Source organism: Mesoplodon mirus (genome assembly GCF_964341445.2).
Source record: "Mesoplodon mirus genome assembly, chromosome: 7".
In the NCBI taxonomy this organism is placed as follows: Eukaryota; Metazoa; Chordata; class Mammalia; order Artiodactyla; family Ziphiidae; genus Mesoplodon; species Mesoplodon mirus.
The window spans coordinates 131563635-131590115 of NC_138983.1; the positions used below are offsets into that span (position 1 = coordinate 131563635).

At 42.2% G+C, this 26481-nt stretch overlaps 1 pseudogene across 1 annotated transcript; it reads right to left on the reverse strand.

Annotated features, from left to right (window-relative positions):
• Positions 1 to 9709: 9709 nt before the first annotated feature.
• LOC309808964 (olfactory receptor 8B3-like) lies at positions 9710 to 10542 on the reverse strand (annotated as a pseudogene). The gene has a single exon. The product of its transcript is annotated as an olfactory receptor 8B3-like (transcript).
• Positions 10543 to 26481: the final 15939 nt, after the last annotated feature.

A 26481-nucleotide genomic window follows, 5' to 3' on the forward strand; every position in this document is an offset into this window, starting at 1 on the left:
GCTCACGGGCCCAGCCGCTCCGCGGCACGTGGGATCCTCCCAGACCAGGGCACGAACCCGTATCCCCTGCATTGGCAGGCAGACTCCCAACCACTGCGCCACCAGGGAAGCCCTGACAGGTTGATTTTGAACCAGTGATACTGGTTTTGGATTTATGGTCTCCAGAACTAGGAGAGAATAGATTGCTATTGTTTTAAGCTACCAAGTTTGTGGTAATTGGTTACAGCTGCCATAGCAAAGTCATACAATGAAGGAAAGATTTCACAAGGCCAGTTGTACCAAGACAAAGACCATCAATATGTTAGACCACTCAGAGATGAAATGGAACATTGAAAAGTGGGCAAGGATTGCAAAAGTCCCAAGAAAAACTAGGAAGAACTTCTGTTGGGGAACAGGGAGGGGCAGATGGAAAGAGGGGAGTGGGAGAGGGAGGCTGGGATGAGCTGTGAACTCCGGACTGTGGCGCCTTAGCCAGATAAGTCTCTTACCCCAGTGCTTAGACAGACCTACCACTTTGATCCAAATTGGATTTTTTAATGCCTTAATTGAACTTTTCTAAAACTGAGCTTTTCTTTCTCTGGGTCTAAATTCAATTCTTGAAACCATCCCTTGGTTTAAATTAGGTGCTTTCCCAATGCTGCTTTCTTTCTGCTCAAAATTGACTTTGATCTGCAATTCTCAATTATCTTCCCAATTTGTCTGCATTTGGATCTGGCCTGTTTTGACATGGCAAGCATGCCAGGCTCCCGGTCTGCCTCCCCACCTCCAGTGGACTGTGACCACTCCAATCTCTCTGAATGTGCTGACTTTTCAGTGTATTTTGGGAGGCAGGCTGGGGCAGTGGATGGAGCACGGGGCTAGGAGTCAGAAGCCTGTATGGCACAGTGGTTAAGAGAACAGGTTCTGCAGTCACCCTGTGGGGATTCAGATACCGGCTCCACCACTTACTTCTGGGTGGCCATTGGGAGTTACTTAATCTCTCTGGGTAAGGTCAGCTATTCTCCAGTTGACCTTAGCTCTGTTCTTTGCTAGCATTAAATGACTGTCGTTGCCACCCTGAGCTTTATTTCCTTCACAAATAAAATAAAGAATTGTAAAAAAATAAACAAAACAAAACAAAATAAAATAAAAAAGGATTGGACTAGACTAGATGATCACTACATCTACTTCCAAATCCAGGATTCCATAGTTCTAGGAGGAAGCAAGGAAACAGATAACATTTGGGTTCACTTGTTTGTTTCAAAATGTATCTTCCTTTTGTTTGAAGTCTTTGCTAATCTACTTCCCCCTAAGGCAGAATTCATCCCTCCTACTGGGCCTTGTAGAATGGGGAAGCCATTAAACAGTGGACTAGAGCTTGGACTTTACAACCAGACCTGTCTGGGTTCTTCCTCTGCCATGTGCATGTCACATGCACATGGGCGGGTTACTGAGCTCTCTAAATCTCAGCTTCCTGATCTGTCAACTGGGATTAGGAATTGGACATCCCTCTTAGAATTACTATGATAACTCTAATCATCAGGGAAATGCCAATCAAAACCATAATGTGGGATCCACATTATGGATCCCACATGTGAGATCACCTCACACCTCTTAGAATGGCTGTGATCAAAAAGACAAGAAATAACAAGTGTTGGCAAGGATGTGGAGAAAAGGGAACACAGATGCAATACTAGTTAGCCATAAAAAGAAGGAAATCCTGCCTTTTGCAACAACACAGATGAAACTTGAGGACATTGTGCAAAGTGAAATAAGTCAGACAAAGATACATGCCATGTGATATCACTTATATGTGGAATCTAAAAAAAACAAACTCATAGAAAAAGAGAGTAGATTGGTGGTTGCCAGGGGCAGGGAGGAGGGGGAGATGGGGGGAGTTGGTGAGGGTGATCAAAGGGTATAAACTTCCAATTACAAGATGAAGAAGTTCTGGGGGGTCTAATATACAGCATGGTGACTATAGTTAACAATTCTGTATTGTGTACTTAAAAGTTGCTAGGAGAGTAGATCTTAAAAGTTCTCAACACACACACACACATACACACACACACGGTAACTTTGTGAGGTAATGGGTGTGTTAACTAACTTATTGTGGTAATCGTTTTATAATATATACATATATTAAATCATCACCTTGTACACCTTATAGAATGTTATATGTCAATTATATCTCAATAGGGCTGGGGAAAAGAGGATTATTGTGATGACTGAGATAATATATGTACTGACAAAATGCCTTGCACCTAATAAACATTCAGTGATGTTGACTATTGATTTATCTTTATTTATTTGTTTATTGAGGAATAACTTATATGTGAAGTGCACAAATCTTATACAGCTCAATAAAATTTTACATCTGTATGTATCTCAGTATATATAGCCCTTGATCAAGACACAATATTTCTAGCACAACAGAAGGCTCATTTTCCCCCTTCCTCTCAATATTTACCCTGCTCCTCCAAATAACAAATATTCTGACCTTTATCCTCATAGATTAGTTTTCCTGTTCTTGAGCCTCACCTAAATGTAATCATATAGTATGTGCTCTTTGAGGTCTGGCTTCTTTCAGTCAACATTGTATTTAGTGAGATTCATCCTTGTTGCTATAAGCAGCAGTATTTTGTTCTTCATTGCTGTGTAATATTCCAGTTATTGCATATATTGTGTATATACCATACTTTGTACTATCGATGGGTATGAGTTCTTTCTGTTTTTTCTATCATAAGTAATCTGCAATGAACGTATCTGTGCAAGGCTTTGGTGCACGTAAGCGCTCACTTCTGTTGGCTTATACCCGGAAGTGGAAGTGCTAGGTCACAGGGTGTTTGTCAGGTTAGGTTTAGTGGACAGACCAAGGAGTTCTCCAAGTGCTTGTTGAGTTTACATTCCCCACAGCAGTGTGCAAGCTTTCCAAATGCTCCACGGCCTCATCATCTCTTAGCTTTCTAAGTCCTTTTCATTTCAGTCATTCTAACTGGGATACAGTAGTATCTCAATGACCTTTTAAAGTGCATTTTCCTGATGACTAGTAATGTTGATCACTTTTTTGTACTTTTAGTCTATTTGTATTCTTTTTCATGAAGTGTCTTTTCAGGCCTTTTGTCCCTTAAAGTATGTTGCCTATTATTTTGTATCATCATCACTGTACTTTTCCATTATCTGTATAGCTAACCCACTCTCCCAATAGATTATAAACACATATCAAGGTCTATGTATCACTCACTATGAATTCTTTGTGCCTAGCAAAGGCCTCCCGCTATACATTTGCTGAATAAATTAACAAATGGTCATGACTCAGTCGATCATGATAAAATATCGCCATCTGGTGTCAGTAGCGTAAATTAGAAGTGGAGGATGCAAAGCCAGTGGGCTAGATGAATTCATCAGGCTATTTGAGCTTTCCCTTATATATGATTTTTTTTTTTTTTGAGGTACGCGGGACTCTCACTGTTATGGCCTCTCCCGTTGCGGAGCACAGGCTCCGGACGCGCAGGCTCAGCGGCCATGGCTCACGGGCCCAGCCGCTCCGCGGCATGTGGGATCTTCCCGGACCGGGGCACGAACCTGCGTCCCCTGCATCGGCAGGCAGACTCCCAACCACTGCGACACCAGGGAAGCCCTATATATGATTTTTTAAAATTATCTTTTACTTTGCCTCTGCATACTTGATTTAAGAAATTTTTTTCCATATGTACTTTAATTTCTTCAAATCTATTTAAATCAAAGTCCTTGGGGGACTTTTTCTTTAACTTCTTCAGTGATTACATTTTTAAAAGCTGAGTGTGGTATTCATAAATAAAACAGTCAATCAGTTATTACTATATTCTAGTCCTGTAATAGGCGCTAGCATATGCCCTAAAGTATATTCAAGAGACGAGGAGCTCATAGGCAAGTAATGGAGAAATTAAAAAATCAGAGTGAAGTATTGTTAATAAATGCTTTAAAACAGATATCATTCATTCATCATTCAATAGATACTTATTGAGCACTTACTACTATGTGCCATGCACTGTTTAAGTACTAACAACCCAGAGTTGCGTGTTCTGAAACCTGACTGCTCTAAGAAAACCTATAGTGAAAATACATATTATTTTTCAAGGATTTGGATTTAGATATGTTTTCCCTTGAACGTAAATGCCTGCAGACAGCGGGCCACGTGAGGCCCCCAGCCTTTATTAGGGTTACACATAGAACAAGATGGTCCTAGGTAAAAATACTTTTCCAAAAAGCCTACTGAGGTAGAGGGGAAGGGGCGAAGCTCATTGTTCTTCTCAACCCTTCTACTCCTCAGTCAACCCACTGCCAAGAAGAAGAGCAGTTGCAATGAATTGTTCAGGCTTAGAAACATGGTGGTGTCCCTGTGCCACAGAGAAAGTCTTCCTCACAGACCCTTTGTTAGATAGCATAGGCCTCGGAGGTGACCCCCTTCTGAGAAAGGCTACTGAGGGTGTCTTAGACTTGCTCTATTCTAAGCACCTGAGACGCATATTCTGTCACCCTTTCCTCTAGTACTTCTTGTGAGCAGATATTTTCTGGAATTTCTTCACACTGCAGTACCCAGAGGTGAGATGCAGTTGTGGGCTTTGGGATGAAGGTAGGACATGGGGTTCAGCCACATTAACTCGAGTTCTGTGATGGGGTTTGGAGCTAAGTTCTCAATTAATCATCTTAATTTCTCCTCTGCTTCTATCTCCCTTGGGGAGCTCGTGGTACATGGTAACTGGTCAAAGGAAGTATTCCTTAGTCCTCTCCCCAAAATAACATCTTCATGAAGTTGGTGAGTCAGGGACTATGTCTCCATCTTTTTAGTCTCTGTTATGCCAGTTCCCAAATAGTGGCTATGACTGTATGAGTCAACTGTCACACATTCTCCTACACTTTTTCAGACATGACATTACTATTCAATAACTATTTATTGACTTCCTACTATGTACCGGAAATTGTGCTTGGTGTTGGGTAAATGAAACCAAGAGAACAGTTAACAGACGATGACAATACAATGGTCAAAGGGTCATGTGAGAAGTCTATGAAGGGAAAAGAAGAGCAAACTTCTGGGAGGATGTGAACCACGAGTTGAATTTTCCAAATAAAAAGCAACCAGCAGGTAAGTGGGCCATGGACAGAGTTGGGGACAGACAGAGGAGCTGCATGAGAGTAGGGCCTTCATGCTAGGGCATTCATATTCCATCTTGAACATGCTGGGGAGTCACTGAGCAATTTGATGCTGAGAAATAATAGGATCCAATTTAATATTTAGAATGTTTGTGGGCAGTCACGTAGAGGACGAGTTATGGAAGGGTAACATTGGAAGCAGTGAAGTCTGTTAGAATGCTGTTGTAAAAACGCACATGATGAGGCCTGAACCACTGCAGTGGGGGGACAAGGACACATGAGAGGAAGGCACAGATGTGGGTCACTAAGGATAACTGAGAATTAGCCTCACTGGTGGGACACAGAGAGGAGGGAGATGAAAGAATCTGGGACAAATCACAGGTTTCTGTTTTAGGTGGATGGTGGCTGGTCACTTTCAGGAAGAAAAATAGATTTGGAGATGCTGGCCTTAGTGGGGACACAATTCCCTCCCCTTTCCTTACCCCAGCTTATTTTCATTTCTGAGGAGGGCTCACGGGTTTTTGGTGTAATAAGAAAAAAGGTCCATGGGCATCGTGCTGTATTTTTGTATGGAATTCCTTAGGCACCACAATCACTTTTACTGTCTGTAAATGTGCTCAAGTCAGAGTGCCAGATGTGAATAGACTGCGTCCCAGCCTGACTGCTTATGCGGGTTCCAGGTTCAAAGAACTAGCTATTCAAAAGCAGCCCAGATTTTGCACATATATCTTTTGAAAATTTGGGGAGAAGTTGAAACTGAAAACTAACATTTTGAAATCAGTGGGGGGCTTTCAAAAATCTGGGATCCCAGACATTTCCCTATTTCTTTCTACCTAACACCTGCCTTTGCAGACCTGGAGTCCCTGTGGAGGACATAAGCCTCCAGCAGGGAGAGTCGACCTCAAGTGGTAATTCCTTAAACTGCAAGGGCAGCTGCAGTTCTGCAGGCCAGAGGAACCTGCTCTTGGAGATTTAGATTCACTCGCTAGGCCCAGGACATCTCAGAGTTTGGGCTTTGGTTTGGTGGTGTCAGGCATAGCACTCACTACCCTCAGGTTCCTTCTTCTGTTTAGAGGGAGTCTTTTAGACTCCCTGGTTAAGAGCAAGAATTGAGAGCCAGATTGGGAGACGAATTTATCAATAAATATTTGTTCTACTACTCTCTAGTTGTATAACTTAAGCAAATTACTTAACCTCTTTGAGCTATAATTGCCTTATTTGTGAAATTGGATAATCAGTAATTCTTTCTTCTTAGGTGTGGTGGGTTGATTTGGATCCCCCAAAAGGTTTGCTGAAATCCTAATCCTGGTACTTCTGCGACCCTATATGGAAATAGGGTCTTTGCAGAGGCAATCAAGTTAAGATGAGGTCATACTGGCATAGGGTGGGTCCTAAATCCAGTTACTGGGACAGGGAAATTTGGAGACTTACAGACACACACAGAGGGAAGAGTGCATTGGGAAGCCAAAGGCAGGTGTTGACAGCTATAAGCCAAGGATTGCCAGCAACCACAACATCTAGGAAGAGGCAGGGAGGATTTCTTCCCTAGAGCCTTCAAAGGGAGGCTGGCTCTTCTGACACCTTGATTTTGGACTTGTAGCCTCTAGAACTTTAAGGGAATAAATTTCTGTTGTTTTAAGCCACTTGGTTTGTGTTCATTGTTAGGGCATCCCTTAAAAACTAAACAAAATAAGGATCTTATAAAGAATAAATTAGTGAACATAGGCAGAGCACTGAGGAAATTGATGGGCACATAGTAAGTAAGTGCTATATAAGTGTTTGTTCTCATTAATTCCCAGAATCGTATAAGTGTTAAATAGTGGGACCAGATTTAAACTCAGACTAAATGCCATGCAGTACTGGCTTGGCAAAATGGGAAATAAACACAGATTTACATGTTTGAAATTAAAATAAAATGTACAGCATGAATTTATATTTTTAAAAATGATTCATCAGCTTTGTAGGTTAACTGACAAGTTACTCATTCCAATCATGCTGGATAAGCAAGTTTCTATCATATGGTTTATCTTCAAGTCCCTGACTTACAAGACTGGGAAGAATCAGCAGCAGCATCACAGAGCTAGGAAAGACTTGGGATTTTGCTGAATATGGAAAAAAACATACAGAGATATTGGGTTGGCCAAAAGGTTCGTTCGGTTTTTTCCATAAGATGGCTCTAGTAGCACTTAGTTGTCCTTAACTTCATTCAAAACAATTTTGTTAGATTGTATGTGACAGCTGTCACGTCAGCATGCATTTAAAAAAAGACTTATCAAAATTGGCGAATTTCTGTGTAGCCATTTTAATGTTGAAGATGGAAGGAAAAAAGTAACGTTTTTGGCATATTATGCTTTATTATTTCAAGAAAGGTAAAAACACAACTGAAATGCAAAATCTCCATACTTGTGCAGTGTATGGAGAAGATGCTGTGACTGATCGAATATGTCAAAAGTGGTTTGTGAAGTTTCTTGCTGGAAATTTCTCACTGAATGATGCTCCATGGTCGGGTAGACCAGTTGAAGCTGATAGCAATCAAATCGAGACATTAAATGAGAACAGTCAACGTTATAACGTGCAGGAGATAGCCGACATACTCAAAATATCCAAATCAAGCGCTGAAAATCATTTGCACCTCTTGGTTATGCAAATCGCTTCGATGTTTGGGTTCCACATAAGTTAAGTGAGAAAAACCTTCTTGACCATATTTCCACGTGCGATTCTCTACTTAAATGTAATGATAAAGTTCCGTTTTTAAAACAAATTGTGACAGGCGATGAAAAGTGGATACTGTACAATAATGCAGAACAGAAGAGATCATGGGGCAAGCGAAATGAACCACCACCAACCACAGCAAATGCTGGTCTTCATCCAAAGAACGTGATGTGTATATGGTGGGTTTGGGAGTCCTCTATTATGAGCTCTTTCCGGAAAATCAAACGATTAATTCCAACAAGTACTGCTCCCAATTAGACCAAATGAAAGCAGCACTTGATGAAAAGCGTCCAGAATTAGTCAACAGAAAATGCATAATCTTCCATCAGGATAACACAAGACCTCACGTTTCCTTGATGACCAGGCAAAAACTGTTACAGCTTGGCTGGGAAGTTCTGATTCATCCGCTGTATTCACCAGACATTGTACCTTTGGATTTCCATTTACTTCAGTCTTTACAAAATTCTTTTAATAGAAAAAATTTCAATTCCCAGGAAGATTGTAAAAGGCACCTGGAACAGTTCTTTGCTCAAAAAGATAAAAAAGTTTTGGGAATATGGAATTATGAAGTTGCCTGAAAAATGGCAGAAGGTAGTGGAATAAAAGGGTGAATACGTTGTTCAATAAAGTTCTTGGTGAAAATGAAAAATGTGTCTTTTATTTTTACTTAAAAACCGGAAGCACTTTTTTGCCCACCCATAAAAGCAGGAGACTGGGACTTGGGGTGGGGCAGGGATATGTTATGAACTTCACTTGGTTGACTTTGACACACAGGGAAGCGGAGGCTGTAAATCAAGGTAGAGGCCCTCACTACCCCTCACTACAAAGAATTCAGCAATGGGAAGCCAAATGTGCAAGAATTAAATGGTACAGTAACTCCCCTACATATGAACCTTCTAGCTGGGAACTTTCAAAGATGCTAACATGCGTTCCCATGTCCAATCACATAAGTTAGTTCAGGAATCTGGCGTACATTGTCATGTGTGTGCATCCTCTACAAGTGGTTGTGCTTTTGTGTACTTTACTGTACAGGACTGTATAGAGTACAGAAGCACAGGATCTTTATTTCAAGCTAGATCTGCAAGAGGACGACTTCATTGAGCTCCTTGCTGTGCAACACGGGGAACTTACCAATGAAGACCTGATGGAATTGGAGGCCCAAAGGAAGGACAAAGAGAGGAAGAAGTAACTGAAGAACTGAGGAGATTCACGACGCAGGAAATGGCAGTGGGATTTTCTTTATTTGAGGCGGCACTGTTAGTTTTTGAGGCACAGGACCTGAACGTAGAACGGTACACGAAGGTTGCAGCAGCCGCTCAGAATGCAATCCAGTGCTACGGTGTCGTCTGTGATGAGAAAAAAAGAGCCACTACCCAGACATCACTGGATCGTTTTTTTCAAGATAGAATTAAATCCAGCAAAGAACCAAAACCTTTGCCATCAATGTCAGGCATGAGTGACATTGCAGCTTGCCCTCCGTCCCCTATTGCTGACGATCCTTCAGCTCTACCGTCTCCCACCTCCTCTCCCTCCTCCAGTCAGTAACCCTTCTTGCCTGTTCACTTGATGCCAGTCCCTGTATGCCAGCTGTTGTACTGGACTACTGTACTTTTCAAGGTACTGTAAGATTAAAAATGTTATATTTTTTGTGTTTGTTTTTTATGTATTATTTGTGTGAACAGTATTGTAAACCTATTACAGTACAGTACTATATAGCTGATTGTGTTAGTTGAGTACCTAGGCTAACCTTGGACTTATGAACAAACTGGATTTAGAAATGTGCTCTCGGAACAGAACTCGTTTGTATGTAGGGGACTTACTGTAGTTGGGAAGGGAAATGAAGAGATTGTAAATACATTGTGTGAGTTCTAAAAGAAGGGATTACTCAAGAGAAAACCCACGAACTGGCCAGAAACTTCAAAATCTTGCAAAAACCAGAAAGAGCAATGATGTGGGAGCTACAGGTGCTGAAGGTTTTCAATCTTCCCTGAGCGGATTTGATATGAAGAATGTTAGTAAGGATGAAGATGTAAGAAACGAGGATGGTGAAACTGGGTACTGTGATATTAATACCCACAACAATGAGAACTACCACCTCACTGACATAAGTGCTGGTGCAAGAGACTTGGAGGAGTGGGAGGATGTCAAGTAATGGTTGATATTAACATTGCAGAAGGTTAGTCTAAGCATTCACCTTTATGCAGCCATATGCAGCCAAAGATAGCACCAAACAGACCTTATGGGATATGGTAACATTATATAGCAATGGAGTACAGATGGCCACATAGCGATCATAGGCCATTGAGGTCAACATATAGCACTCAGAGATGACAAAAAAGAGAAAGAAAAACACCTGAGTCATGCACCCAGCATAGGAGATGATATTCTTCCTGAATACAAAGTTCATCAGCATCTGGGGGGTGAAAACAGAGGAGCAACAGAGATCAATGAAGGATGGTTGAAGGCTAAATAGTACATGGGGGTGTGGAGGTGAGAATTTAGACCAATAAGAATGATCGAGCCCAGGTTGCCCACCATGGTGACAACGTAGATCATTAGAAACAGGTAAGAGAGGGGCTGCTGGAGCTCTGGATGGCCTGTTAATCCAGCAAGAATAAATTCAGGCACTAAGGAGTCATTTCTAGCCAGCATTCTCAACTTCGGAAATCTGTGAGAATAGAAGAAAACTCCATCAATAGGGAACCCAGCTCTGTTCTTACAAACTCTCTTTTATGTGAGCTTTATGAGAAAGAGACTCAGACTGGCAGAAATCACATAAGTCCTCCTTTGCTTCATAAGGTCTGAAGGTACACACCCTTCAACATTTCAATCACTGTCTTTCATTGCATGAACTGCATGTGACAAACAATTGCTCTATCTTACTAGAAGATAGAGGGATGGGTAGCTGAGGAACAAGCCTACTTGCTGATGGGCTTCAGTGGTGGGAATGTATCCCCATTTCTCCCCCCTATTCATCTGATTCATCACTTCCTAGTTCCTACTCATGTTTCCATTACCCTACTAGGTACCTCAGGTCCCCTGTTTTGACCATCAAGAAAGAAAGGATCCCTACAGGGAAGACACCATACAGATATTCTGCTACCAGGAAGTCTCTCATAGTCTCTAAGGTTTTCAGATACTTTACTATAAGAATCCAGGAAGTTAATAATTGAAAACAGGTATTTAGGTGAACCTTGGTAACCTAAGTTTTATACTTAACCATATATTCCAGTGTTTCCACACATTCTCCTCCTCTGTGCTATGCTAGCTGGACAGCGAATGAATAAAGGAAGGTAGATGTGCTTTCCTAGGTTTTGTACGATGGCATGAACGAGAAATATTAATTTGAGTGCTGATTAAGTTAGTTATTAAGTTTGTGAAAACATTTCAAGCTGTATACTTATTATGATATACCAACTTTCCTCTGTTTATACATTTCAATTAAAAAATTCTAGAAAAAGCCACAAATCTCTTCTGATGTTGCTGTCTGGAATTGTCACTTGGAACTGCTACAGTTCTCCTGCTCCCAGAATGAAGATGGAGTCAACACAGAGTGTATGCTGCAAAAAATACAGGCAGTAGAGTCAGAGCTCCAGACTTTGGAGCTTCTTGTTATTCAATATAAATACTTGTCATTTTTCAGCAACAGAGGGAGTGAGCAAATATAGAAACTTGGTTAACTCACTCTCCATCCATTGAGGGAACTCAGTGCTGACGCTTTATACATGTTTTACCTCCGCTGTCCTGAAAGAAGAACTGGCCTTGGAGATATCAAAGCTGAGCAGATGTAGTCACAGAATCTTCCTCCTTCCCTGGAAAAGAGTCATAGCATAGATCTCACAGTATGAATGTTCCAAGAGTCAGTTTATGATTTAGATCAAACTTGTGGTTATAAATTTACTAAGAGATCATGAAGGGAAACCACAGGCTTCATATCTGAGCCACAATGTCATAGAGCACACAGCATTTGCTTAAGGCTTATAATTCTTTTGGACCTGATTAGAAATTCAGGTATAGGGGTTCCCCAGGACTTTCCCATCATGATACGCTCTGCAGGGGAGAAATGTGTCTGTGTTTACACCCTAATTGTTACAGTAAATGTTCATTTCCCATCAGGGATTATACATTCCCCAGAGCATAGGAGAAAGGATCCTCTGCTGTATCTTATAAAGATGCAAATAATTAATGTCATTGAAAATTCACTAATTATAATTCTAGGTAACATTAGTTTCAAGAATTTAAGTTCATAAAGATATATGACCATTTCAGAAAAGTGTATTATGGCCCTTTATAATAGTTGAGTCTCTTTAAATAATCAGTGTTTATGCAAATTTTATAGATATAAACCAAAGAATCTTTTAAATGATTTCAGAGATTATTGTTTAATAAAACACTATTTACTATGAAAATGATTCCATGGGGCTTCCCTGGTGGCGCAGTGGTTGGGAGTCTGCCTGCCAATGCAGGGGGCACGGGTTCGGGCCCTGGTCCGGGAGGATCCCACATGCCGCGGAGCAACTAAGCCCGTGTGCCACAACTACTGAAGCCTGTGTGCCGCAACTGCTGATGCCTGCGCGCCTAGAGCCCGTGCTCTGCGACAACAGAAGCCACCGCAGTGAGAGGCCCGTGCACCGCAATGAAGAGTGGTCCCCGCTCGCCGCAACTTAAGAAAGCCCGTGTGCAGCAAAGAAGATCCAACGCAGCCAAAAATAAATAAATACATAAATAAATACATAAATAAATTTATTTTAAAAAAATGATTCCATGGAAATTTAATTACCTTGAGTTGTTCTGATTCAATATGCTTTTAATAGATTAAAATCAAATCTATAAGAAAAATCACTGTAAATAAGCTTCTATTACAAGGAAATATGACTTTAAAATTCCTATGTATGTATTAGCTTATGATCATGCTTATGAGAAAAAAATCTAAGTTTAAAAAAAATTTTAAATTATTATATATTCCCAGGAAATTTCAAAAATAATGGATAGAGTCCCCTGAAATCTACCCAGCTTCCTACCATGGTGACATCTTTGACAACTGTTGTATAATAGCAAAACTACAGACATTATTCAGCTTTGAGCAATTTTATATGCAGTATGTGTTTCTGTCATGTGTGTGTGTGTGTGTGTGTGTATGTATGTAATGTGATCACTTGTGTAGGTTCATGTAACTACCACCATCGTGATACAGAACTCTTCCACTAACATAAAGGAACTCCCTTACACTACCTCTTTATAGTGACACCTATCCCCTCCCATCTTCATCTGTCTTGCAGCAACCACTAACCTGATCTTCATCTCTATAGTTGGGTCATTAGGAAGACAACAGATGAAACTATACAATACATAACTTCTGAAATTGGCTTTTTTCACTAAGCATGATGACCTTAAGTCCATCCCAGTTGTTGCATGTATCAACAGTCTGCTCCTTTTATTGCTGAGCTGCATTCCATTTTATACAACCCACACTTATTCAAACTTCTGTAGTAATTTTAAAACTACTAGGTTCTTGTTTAATGCAAAACTAAATCTGTTTTATTTATGGAAAATGTTTAAGGGGCAGGGGATATAAGATCACAGTTCAGACTGGCTCTTCTTAGAATCTCTTTTTAATCAGTTTTATTGTGGCATAATCTGGATACCATAACATGCTCTCATTTTAAGAGTACAGTTCAGTGACTTTCAAAAGTGATACAGTCATATAAAGACCACCATGGTCAAGAGCTAGAGCATTTCCCTCACCCCCAAAAGTATATTCATCTCCCTTTGCAATCCACACCCTTTTTTTTATCATGAAAAATGTTGAAATTTGTCAAATGCTTTCTCTGATCTAGTGAGATAATCATATGATTTTTATCTTTCATTCTATTAATCTGGTATAGCACATTTATTGATTAGTGTATGTTGAACCATCCTTGCATCCCATGGTTAAATCTTGCTTGATCATGGTGTATGATCTTTTAATGTGCTGTTGAATTGGTTTGCTAGAATTCTGTTGAGAATTTTTGCATCTATATTCATCAGAGACATTGGCCTGTAGTTTTCTTTTCTTATACTGTCTTTACCTGACATTGGTGTGAAGGTAATTCTGGTTGTAAAATGAGTTTGAAAGCTGTTCTTTCTTCCATTTTTGGAAGAGTTTAAGAAGTTTTGGCATTTATTCTTGTTTAAATGTTTAGTAGAATTCACCAGTGAAATCATCTAGTTTTTGGTCCTGGGCTTTTCTTTGTTGGGAGGTTTTTGATTATTGATTCAATCTCCTTACCCGTTATTGATCTGTTTTGATTTTTCTGTTTCTACATAATTCATTCTTGGTAGATTGTTTGTTTCTAAGAATTTATCCATGTGTTCTACAGTATTCAATTTATTTGTGTATAATTGGTCATAGTAGTCTCTTATGATCTTTTGTATTATTGTGATATCAGTTGTAATGTTTCCTCCTCATCATGATATCATTGCCGTTTTTGTCTCTTGTTACAGCTGTTAAAGTTTATCTTGTCTGATATAGGTATATTTACCACTGCTGTTTTTTGGTTTCCACTTGCATAGAACACCTTTTTTTTTAATCTCCTTACTTTCAGTCTGTGTGTGTCCTTAAAGCTGAAGTAAGTCTCTTATGGACAACATATAATTGGGTCTCGTTTTTTGTTTTGTTTTGTTTTAATCCACTCAGCCACTCTTTTCTTCTTGACTGGAGAATTTATATCATTTACACTTAAAATAATGATTGATGGGTAGGACTTACTAATTCCATCCTAATTGTGCTCTAGCTGTTTTGTAATTCCCTTGTTCTTTTCTTCCTCTCTTGCTGTCTTCTTTTGTGATTTAATGATTTTCTATAATGGTACGTTTCTATTTCCCTTCTCTTTATCTTTTTATATTAATGTAGGCTTTTGCTTTGTGATTACCATTAGACTTACAAAAAATATCTTATAGATATAAATTTTTTTTTTTTTCCCGGTACGCGGGCCTCTCACTGTTGTGGCCTCTCCCGTTGCGGAGCACAGGCTCCGGATGCGCAGGCTCAGCGGCCATGGCTCACGGGCCCAGCCGCTCTGCGGCATGTGGGATCTTCCGCGACTGGGGCATGAACCCGTGTCCCCTGCATCGGCAGGCGGACTCTCAACCACTGCACCACCAGGGAAGCCCATAACTCTATTTTAAGGTGATAACAACTTAACTTTGATAACACACAAAAACACTACCCTTTTACTCCCTTCCCACATTTTATGTTTTTGATGTCACAATTTACCTCTTTTAATATTTTGCATCCATCAGCAAGTTATTGAAGTTATAGTTATTTTCAATAGTTTTGTTCTTTAGTTTTGTCAACCTTTACTAGAGTTGACTGGTTAACACACCACCATCTTATAGTATTATATTCTGAATGTGACTATATACTTACCAGTGTACTGTATACTTTTTTACATTTCATGTTACTAATTAGTGTTCTTTTGTTTCAGCTTGAAGAACTCCGTTCAGCATCTCTTAGAGCAGGTCTAATGCTGATTAATTCTCTCAGCTTTTGTTTGTTTGGGAAAGTCTTTATCTCACCTTCATTTTTTTTTTTTTTTTTTTTTTTGCTGTACGCGGGCCTCTCACTGCTGTGGCCTCTCCCGTTGCGGAGCACAGGCTCCGGACACACAGGCTCCGCGGCCATGGCTCGCGGGCCCAGCCGCTCCGCGGCATGTGGGATCTTCCGGGATCGGGGCACGAACCCGTGTCCCCTGCATCGGCAGGCGGACTCTCAACCACTGCGCCACCAGGGAAGCCCTCACCTTCATTTTTAAAGACAGCTTTGCTGGGTAAAGTATTCTTAATTGGCAGGGCAGTTTTTTCTTTCAACACTTTGAATATATTATCTCACTCTCTCCTGGGCTGCAAGCTTTCTCCTGAGAAATCTACTGATAGTTTAATGGGGGTTCCCTTGTATTTGAGTATTATTTTTCCTGTGGGTGATCTTAAATTTTTTATTTTAGACAGCTTAATTATAATGTGTCTTGGAGAAGGTCATTTTGAGTTGAAATATTGGGGTGGCCTATTAACTTTATGAAGTTGGATGTCCAGATATCTCCCCAGATTTGGGAAGTTCTTAGCCATTATTCCTTTAAACACGCTTTCCGCCCCTTTCTCCATCCTTCTCCTTCTGGGACTCCAATAGTGTCTACAAGGTTTCTCTTAATGGTATCCCACAGTTCATATAGGCTTTCTTCGCTCTTTTTCATTTTTTTTTCTTTGCTCTCTACTGACTGCATAATTTCAAATGTCCTGTCTTCTACTTCATAGAATTGTCCTTTTGCTGGATCTAATCTGCTTCTGCTGTTCTTATCACATTTTTAAATTTCATTCATTGTATTATTCAGCTCCAGGTTTTCTATTTGGTTCTTTTTTTATGATTCTCTCTATTAAGCTTCTCATTTTGTTTTTCAGGATTTCATTGAATTGTCTTTCTCTGTTTTCTTGTAGCTCACTGAGCTTCCTTAAAACCGTTAGTTTGAATTCTTTATCAGGCAAACTGCAGATCTCCATTTTTTTTGGCTCTGATTCTGGAAAATTAGTGTGCTCCTTCGGTGATGTCATGCTACACTGATTTTTCAAATTCCTTGAAGACTTTGCTACTGTCTTGAAATCTGGAGAAGCAGTCACCTCCTCTGGTCTTTCTGACAGGCTTCGGGAGAGAATTACCTTCTGTCAGCCCCGCTAGTAATTCTGAGGCTTTCTCAGATCTTTTCTATGGTGCTCCACATTTCTTGTGTCAACTTACAGCAGAGTTCTTATGCTTGTATGCCTTCTTTCAATGCTGCAAAACTAGTTCAGTTACTGATAGCCTCCTTTTTGCTTTCCCTAGGGTGGTGCTGCACGCTCAAGTTTGTGGTTTCTCCCAGGCCCGCACAGTTGGGCCAGAATTCGAGTTGGTCTTATAATCAGTCAAAGACAGGGTATGTCCCACTACTAACTCTTTGTGAAAATTCACAACATCATCATTATGTGCCTGTGTTTGTGTATGTATTGTGTTTTATTGTTAACAACAAAATGTGCAGAATCTCACTTTAGGAGACGTCTTATGCAGCATGGTGTGGGAGGATACAGACAGGAGGCTCTTAGAGTCTTGGCTGGGGTCCCAGTCTTTGGCCTCTCCATGGGCAGACTGCCTGTTACGGTTTTCCCTTAGCAACAGGCCTGGAATGGTCTGCTCAGAACAGTGACACACCAGGCCACATGAAAACAAACTAAGGAGCAAGCATATTAAGGCCAAGAAATGCTCAAGTTCATCCAGCTCCCCAGTGACCTTTTCCACCTGAACAAAAGTCCCTGATGTCACCACTTGCTGGGCAGTGGCTTTGGTGGACAGAGAGCTAAAAGGGAGTGAAGGTGACAGTGTCCCCCAAGCCCCACCATCCTCTCTTCTCCATGCTGGGAGTCAGAACTGCTGCCTTTGCTCAGTGGCCTTGTTTCTTAAACTCTTTCTCACTTGGGATTTCTTAGACTTAAAAACAGAAACAAAACAACAACAAAAAAACCTATTTGTAATGAAATAGCAGAAACACTAATTTCATAGTGCTAACACCTACATGTTGCGGGGGGAATTGGCTTTTGGTACCCAAAGGTATCATTCCAAATCAAAGTTACTCTCTGGAGGTGAAAAAATACAAGAAAGTTAAGAGGACAGATTTTGCAGGTTGGTAACAAAGAGGAAAGGCTCCAAGAACAGGGCAGAGATGGGGTCTGCTGGGCACCTGTAGAACAAGGACCACTCCCACCCCATGGGGTGCCAGGACCCCTCCAGAGCAGTGGGTTGGGGCTCAGAAGCTACCATACTCTGCCTTCACCTGTTCAAGAACAAGCGCTCCACATTCAGCCCCTTTCCTGGCATAGCTGGGGATGGTGCCTGTGAACACGTGTCTGTGGGGTATGCCAGGGACTCTTGATGAGGCTGGGGCATCATCCATCCAGACCAGGTTTTATCGTGTGCAAAGCCTAGTGCTCTCATTCCTCACCAGATGCTGGCCACAGCCTTGCTGGGGGAGGGGGCCAGGTCTGCTTCAAGGGCTTGTCCTATCGCACTTGCCAAGAAGGGCATTTTTTGAAGCTGGCTCCACCCCTCCCTTCCAAACTGCCTGCAACCAGCTTGCTTCCTCACAGCAAAAGGATGGGCCATCAAGAAAGGTGTCTGGAGGCAGGGAGGGAGGCAGTGAAGAAACCGGAATTCAAGCAGGACAGGAAGTGAGCCCCCAGCTGCCTGAGATGCAGGTGGGAGAGAAAGGGTCTGAGGACGACAGAGAGGATGGGGGCTGCCAGAGACAGCAAAGCAGCAGCAGAGTGAGGAAGCTGCAAAGTCGGGAAGTCGTGAGCAGAGGGGAACCCCAAGAACACGGAAGGCCCAAGACAGGAGGCCTCAAGAGAATCGGGAACTGAAGTACAAAAAGGTGACCCCTACAAATGGGGAACTGAGGCACAAAGCGATGGGACCCTGAAGTGAATGAGCGCCCAAAGGGGGCCTGAAGCCCAAAGAGACGGTGGAGGCAGAAGCGTAAGAAGGGGAGGCTGAGAGCCCAGACCCTGAGGTGTGAGAAGAGATGGGAGTTGGGGGAGCAAGGCCTGGGGCAGTGAGGGCCCAGAGCCCCAAGACCGGAGAGGCCAATGGGCGAGAGGCAGGGCATCCACCGGCGGGCCCCAAGGGGAGCCGCGCTCCGCCGTGTTCAGCGGCTTCCAGGCTGCTTCGGCACGAGGGCCAGGTGCCCTGTCTGACGGGCGGCAGTGACGCGGGAACCCCGGCCTGAGCGGCGGGCCGGGAGACGCACTTCTTGTTTTAGAACATACCCAGGGTTATGGACGGGAACCTACTCAGCTTGCTGCCCCTGGTGTCCTTCTGGGTCAGGCCCTGGCCCGCCCGCCCCCTAGGGCTTTGCGCCTCCATTTTGCGTCCGACCCGAGGCGGCAGCGGGCGCGCTCTTCGTGCGCATGCTCGTCACACGGCGGAACAGCCGCCGGCTCCTCCGAGGAGGGTGTGCAGCTCGGCGGGCCTGGGGTCTCCATGCTGCAGAGCAGAAGACGGACGAAGCTTTGTCTTTGTGGGGCCGTCAGGGGCCAGGCCACGGGCAGCTGGTGGGCGGCCTAACTGAGGGCTGCAGTGGGCCGGGGCGTGGGCTGCACGGCGCTTCTGGTGCTAGCCGCAGATTTGCCCCAGGGTGGCTTCCGTGCCGTCCATCTCGCGGTTGCTGCCGTAGGAGGCCTTGGCGGTGGCCCAGGCCACGCGTGCCCGCAGGCCCCACTCGTCTCCCGTGGCAGCCTCCGTGCGGTCACCCAGGCCCAGCCGGCCGCCCGGGGCTCTCAGGCTGCCCGTTCTCTAGCGGCCGCTTACTTCGGGGCCCAGCAGATGCCGGAGACCAGGGAGCCTTCGCGCAGGACCTCGCAGGGGCCGCTACCCGCCTCTTGCGCCCGCCGGGTGTTCAGAGACTCTCCGGAGAAGGTAAGAGTGAGGCTGCGCCTGCGCTGGGGCACAGGGCACAGGGCCTTCGGGCTGCCCCTGGGCTCCGGGAGGCTGCGGTGGAGCTAACCTTGGCCCGCGCGTCGCGTCGAGCGGCGGCGGTAAAGCCGCGGCGGCGGTAAAGCCGCGGCGGCGGTAAAGCCGCGGCGGCGGTAAAGCCGCGGCGGCGCGGCTGTGGGAGGAATCGCGCGGGTGGCCGACCGCTCTCGCTGTTGCGGCGCTCGCTCCCCAGATCCGTATTATTCTTCATAAGCAAATCAGCCGGGAAAAGGCATTTGAGTATAACAGAACTTCTTTTATCTACGATTTATTATTCCGTCAACCCCAGTATACATGGAGTAGGGTTTCACAGTTGGAAACACACAGCCCTGTGAGAAACAAATTCAGCAACTAGAGTACAGTGTTCATACACGGTTCGAAGAGCCAGTCAGAATTTGGCCCTGGGAGGAGTCCCGTGTAAAATATCGCAGACTTCCCAGTGTTCTTACATAAACTTCAACACTTTCTGAAGCATCAGCATTTCTCAGATTGTTGTGTGCGTTGGTTGATTTCCAGAGTGTTGAAATCATTGTGTCTGTCAGTTTGGGCCAAGTTTATGGATGTTCTTGTGGAGAAGATTTGTTGACCTCACTCAACCATAAGTTCCACTGAAGAAGGTCCTTTTGATTTGACTTACCCCTATTTTTCAGGAAATATAAACTGTGTTTGTAACTTACTTCTAATAATTTTTGGTGGAAAAATCCAAAGTTGTAGCAAATGAGTTTATGTTACATGAAACAGGATTTATTGGGAAAACCAATAGTGACATTGTTTGCCAAAGAAGTAGCTAGAATATTCTCTTTTGAGAAGTGAGGTACAAAGATGACACAAATTTCAATGATTAACTGAGAATTAAAGCACCCTGAAATCTTGTACTGCAAAGTTTATTCATATTTCTAACTTAGAATTTAACCCATTTGACAGATACGTGTTTTGCCAGTTAGATCATCCTTTGGCTGATACATGTGGGGGAGAAATATTGTATCAGGGTTTATGTGCACAAACAATAGAAAGTGACTCTAATTCAGTGCTGTGTGTCAATTATTCCTCAATAAAAGTAGAAAAAAAATGACTCTAGCTCTTTTAAATAGAGAAGAGTTAATATAAAGAAGATTGGGAATTCAGACAATTGGTTTGAAGTTCTAAAACCAGGGTTGGAGAACAGGCAGATGTGGCAGGTATCCGCATCTGTAAGGCATCTTATAGACAGCTTGGTAGACAGGTTCTGCAAGGGTGGGGCAGGCCAGAAGGACTGGCAGCTGTGCTACCACCGACAAAGGATGCTCAGCCGATTCTGAGCAGTTGGCAACACCCACATCATGCAGTGTAGTTGTGGATATGTCATTCGCTCAGTGTCAGGAGAGCAGGGATCCTGCTAGTGTGAGGTTTTGACTTGCGGCAAAGCGTTTCAGGGAACGGGCCGTCACGTCACACTTTCTGAAATTTAAACCCAGATGGATTCTCCACTTTCTAATTGTGAAATTTTAGACAATTCATGTGACCTCTTTCACCCTTGGTATCCTCATCTGTGAGATGAGAATAATTGTCTTTTGGCTTAAATGACTTACTACATGTAAAATGTTAGAACACTGCCTGGAACATAGAGTCTGATAAGTTTTTGTTCTCCTTCTTCTCATTCATATTCACCTGAATGTACAGACTGAACCTGTTCCCTCCCTGCCTCCTGGACAGTTCTGTTTTATGTCTGTTTATGTTCCTCAAGTTCAAGTGCCGCAAACTGCAGTCAACATTTACTTGGCGATTCTCAGCACTGCTCCACCTCTGGTCATCAATTTCTAAGCTTTTTTCGCTACCACCTAGGCAACAAACAAATTGTAAACATCTTCTTCTCACTCAACTTCTTCATCCGGTCTCCAAGTCCCAGAGAACTTATCTCCTTGAAATCCTGGTCTGGCCTTTCCCTCTCAATTATACTGATTTGATAAGCTTCTCCTCATCTCATGTTTAGATTACTCTAATAGTTTCCAGTGTGAGTTCCTGTGGAATCTTACCTCCCTCCCACCACACACACACACACACACACACACACACACACACACGCCTCTCTTTCTTGCAATATGATTATAACTGTAAATTGTTAGATAAATATTGGCAGTTAGATTATTAAACACTATTTATAGATAGTACATAAAATGCTATTTTTGCTTTCATTTCCTTTTTTGTTTTCCTTGAAGTGAATATTCTTAGGTGCTTTCATTTGCTTAATATTCTATGGATTTCTGTGATTTATCGCTAACCTCGTGCCCATTTGTACAGATCTCCTCTCACTATGTACAGCTGTAGCTATATGATGTTAGCTGGTATTCTAAAAGTGTTATCTTCTTTAAGATGTCTTTCCAATAAATTTATGATCCACTCCAGTGACGACAGAATGCCCTCTTACTTTGTTGAAGATTTAACATCTTGAGATCCCCCTTCACCATCTTTCTGGGGATACTCTTCACCTCTTACCTATGTTAGGTCCCTGTACCTATGTTAGGTCCCCTATATTCTCTGGATCCTATATCTTCCTGTTTCTTAGTTTCCTTCTTCATTTTTTAAAATGAATTTTATTTTTTAGAACAGTTTTAGATATATAGAAAACTTGAGAACACGGTACAGAGAATTACCGTATACCCCACATTCTGTTTCCCTTATTATTAACATCTTACAGTACATTTGTTACAATTAATAAACCAATATTGTTATGTTATCAATAACTAAAATCCATACTTTATACAGATTTCCTTAGTATTTACCTAATGTCCTTTTTTTTAACATCTTTATTGGAGTATAATTGCTTCACAATGGTGTGTTAGTTTCTGCTTTATAACAAAGTGAATCAGTTATACATATACATATGTTCCCATATCTCTTCCCTCTTGCATCTCCCTCCCTCCCACCCTCCCTATCCCACCCCTCTAGGTGGTCACAAAGCACCGAGCTGATCTTCCTGTGCTATGCGGCTGCTTCCCACTAGCTATCTGTTTTATGTTTCGTAGCGTATATATGTCCATGCCACTCTCTCACTTCATCCCAGCTTACCCTTCCCCCTCCCCATATCCTCAAGCCCATTCTCTAGTAGGTCTGTGTCTTTATTCCCGTCTTGCCCCAAGGTTCTTCATGACTTTTTTTCCTTAGATTCCATATATATGTGTTAGCATATGGTATTTGTTTTTCTCTTTCTGACTTACATCACTCTGTATGACAGACTCTAGGCCCATCATTCTCACTACAAATAACTCAATTTCGTTTCTTTTTATGGCCGAGTAATATTCCATTGTATATATGTACCACATCTTCTTTATCCATTCCTCTGTCAGTGGACATTTAGGTTGCTTCCATGTCTTGGCTATTGTAAATAGTGTTGCAGTGAACATTGGGGTGCATGTATTTTTTCGAATTATGGTTTTCTCTGGATATATGCCCCAGGTGTTATTTTTGAGAAGACTTTCAGGAAGCCAGAAAAAATGACAGCTGCCTAGATCTGCACCTCCCAATACTGCTGGTAAAAGCAATACAGAAGAATAAGATGAACAAATAAAAATCCGTAAAAACAATATCCACAGCATAATCCAAAGACAAAAATATGTCCGAACTTCAAAATAACTATAAATTAAGAAAGAAAAACTCCAAATCCCAGGAAGCAATCTCTCTCACTCCTGCTCTAGAGACCTGAAGCTTTTGCAATGAGCAAGAGCAGGTGGAAAAAGCTTAGGTAAGAGAGAAGAGTTGTGATTGTGATGGATCTAATTTGATCCAAAACCACGGTCAGAAAGAGTTAAGTTCACACTAAATGTGAAAAAGAAGAATCTGTCTCGAGAGATGAGAGTGAGATATACAGGAAGGGAAGGGAAAGGATATGCAATTTGAAGTGTCACCTCTTGGTACCTTGAGAGAAAAAAAAATTAAAATTATAAAAGTACTATGTGTGGAGTAAAGAAATAATAGACACTAATAACAGAGAGGTCAAGTACAGAATAAAATTTGTGTTGCAATGGTTTTAAAAATAAAATCTTAAAGACTAGAGCAAGGAAAAGAAGAAAAATAGGCAAAATCAAGCAAGGAGTGAGATTCTTCACTGGGTTGGTCTCTCTCCAGTCCCTTCCTGAGAATGTTATTCTCTTGAAATCTCTCCCAGAGTTAAGCAATTGAGGGTGAGATCATTTTCTTGGCATCAGTCATGTTTGAAAGATGCATCTCTTTTAACAGAATACTGAAATTAAAAGTACAGGCCTTGGGCAGCGTATTTTGAGTCCTTTCCTTTCTCTTTATTTCTCCTCCTCATTTTGGACTATAAAAGCTCAAAATACCTTTTGGGTAGTCTTAGGTGAAGGGTGATAATGTTGATGCCTACCACATGTTGACACTGGAAGTTACAAAAGTAGGTACCTAGATAAGAGCTACTCAATTTCATGTGATGTGAGTATATGGAAAAGGGCGGTGGAGCCCCACAGAACAAGCTAGTCCTATATGGTCTCATGGTAAGCCATTTTCCCCTTGAGTTATACCCCAACTCTTAGTAAGGTCCATTTTGAAATTTCAGCTAAAATAAGATCAAGCAAAGGAGTGATCTTTTCATTGCGTGAGTCAGAGTAATAAAGGTGGAGATACATATTCATGAGGAACAGAGTAGAGTCTTCTGGTCTACACAAGGAGAAAGTCTGTCTGAGGAAAAAGCCAGGTAGAACCAAGCATCTTCAAGTAATTGAAAGAAAGAGACACAGCCCTCTGGATTCCTTGGATCCATTCAAATCTGAAGCAAAATGCATCCCTGGACTTGCCAGTTAAGTGAACTTTTTTGTTTGTCTCAATATCATTTCACTTACAATGAAAAGTAATTATTTATGATAATGAAAAGGTTTTTAATTAATACATGTCACTACTGTACCTTGTACAAATTTCTATGATAGTAATTACTCCCTTTTTTCTGCATTGTAAGAGAAATTAATTTTAAATTAAGAAAGATCTGTGTTTAAATCCTGACTCTGCCATTAGTTGTTATGACTTTGGCAAATTTTTTTTTAACATCAGCTTTCGTTTCTTCATATGTAAAACAGAAATACTTTTCTCAGATAGTTCTGAAGATTATAAAGGATAAGTTAATGAAAGAGTTTAGTATTGTAGCTAGAGCCAGATATCTATAAATTGTGCAGTTCTCAATTTCTTTTGTTGCTTCTTTAATTCGAATGAGAGAAGTAGACACATGGGAGAAAAGGCTGTAGACACCAAATTTGGGGAGCAGACCCTAGAAGTCTCTGAGGAATTGGCACCTGTGTTGAGAGAGAAGCTAAACAAGGGAATACAGCATTTTCACAAGTAATTCCATATAAAATGTGTGAAGAATAGATTTCCAGGGAAGATAGATGTGGCAGGCAAAATTCTGAAACATGACCCGCCCCCCAATGTCTTTTCCTCTTGTATAATCCCCTCTTATTTGAATGTGGAAGGAACCATATATATAACAATATATCGCTTTAGGGATTATGCATGTTATATGGTACAGTTGACCTTAAATTAGGGAGATTATCAGGGCAGGCCTATGTAATCACATGAGCATATTAAAACCAGAGAGTTTTTCTCAAGCTAGTGGCAGAAGGGGAAGTCGGAGAGATTCAAAGCACAGCAAGGATTCTCCATTTACCGCCAGGTTGAAGACAAGAGGGCCACATGATGAGGAATGCAGGCAACCTCTAGAAGCTGAGAATGACCCCCAGCTGACAGCCAGCAAGGGAATGGAGCTCTCAGTTCTACAACTACAGGAACTGAGTTCTTCCAACAACCTGAATGAGTTTGGAAAGAGATTCTTCCCCCAGAGCCTCCAGAAGGGAATGCAGCCCTGCCCACACCCTGCTTTCGGCCTGGGCAGAGAATCCAGCCATGTCATTCCATACCAGACTTCTAATTTACAGAACTATGACTAATAAGTGGGTATTCTTTTAAGCCACTAAGTTTATGATAATTTATTACATATCAATACATTCTTAATGTGAACTGATAGTTGGAGAAGAACATTGAGTCCCAAATGTCTACCAATATCAACTTACTAACAAAAGATGTAAACACAGGCTCAGTAATTTCTTCCCTAAGGAGCCTGATCAAACTGTGATCCTAAATGAGGCTCATTTTCCAAGCTTCCAAACAAGTTGCTGAGATCCACAGAGAATAAGATGGGTTCACACTATTAGCCCGCTGATGGTTTGGAGACATAAAGCTGATGCATTTGCCTTGCCCTGAAGACATATGCGACTCTACAGACAGAAGGGATGTTGCCTCCTCCTTTGTCAAAACCTCTGTCTCCTTCCGGCCAGTGAAGGGAAAAGAGCACATAAGGCCTGGTAGTAGTGAAGTCTCCAGGTCGAAGGAAGTTGGGGGGCGAGTCTTCTCTGTTCTGATGTTTTCATTCCCACCGCTACAGCAGTGGAGAGATGTGGGAGGCCACCTGCCCTTCTTAAACAATCCATTGTGATTTTAAGGTAAGATTGGATAAAGGGAATGGGTGGGAGGAATGCAGGATCACTCTCAGTACTTTTGCTAAGCCTGGTGCTGAGTTTCTGAAAGGTAGGAGGAAGAGAATAGGTTGAGCAGTGGGCAGAGTGGGGATCACAGTGACCTCACTGTCCCAGGCTTCAGGAAATTCCATAGGAAGGAGTCCCGGGTACCACTCTGGACTCCTTTGCTCTCTTGCTGTATGGCCTTGGTCAGCCTACTCATCTCTTCAAGATATGGTTTCCTTATCTCTCAGATGTGGACATCACTTTGGACCCCTGCTGAAAGACTTTATCCTGGATCGTGTCAGCCCAAGGGAGGTGAGGAGTTGCAGCTGAGATTTGAAAACATGGAAGGAAAGGACAGATAAGAGAAGAAAGTTGAAAGATACGGAGTTGTCACTCTGGCTCTTCTAGAGTGCTGTCCCAACAGTCACACTTGAGCCCCCATGGAACAAGTCCTCAGTCTAGAAAGAAAGGATTTCAGTCTCTTCTTGCTGTGACATTGTTTTCTCATTTCCTCTCAGATCACACCCCTGCCGATAATGTCTGTGGAAAATGACTCAGTTCATCCTGGTAGGACTTACAGACCAAAGTCAACTGCACATACCCCTCTTCTTCCTCTTCTTATTGAACTGT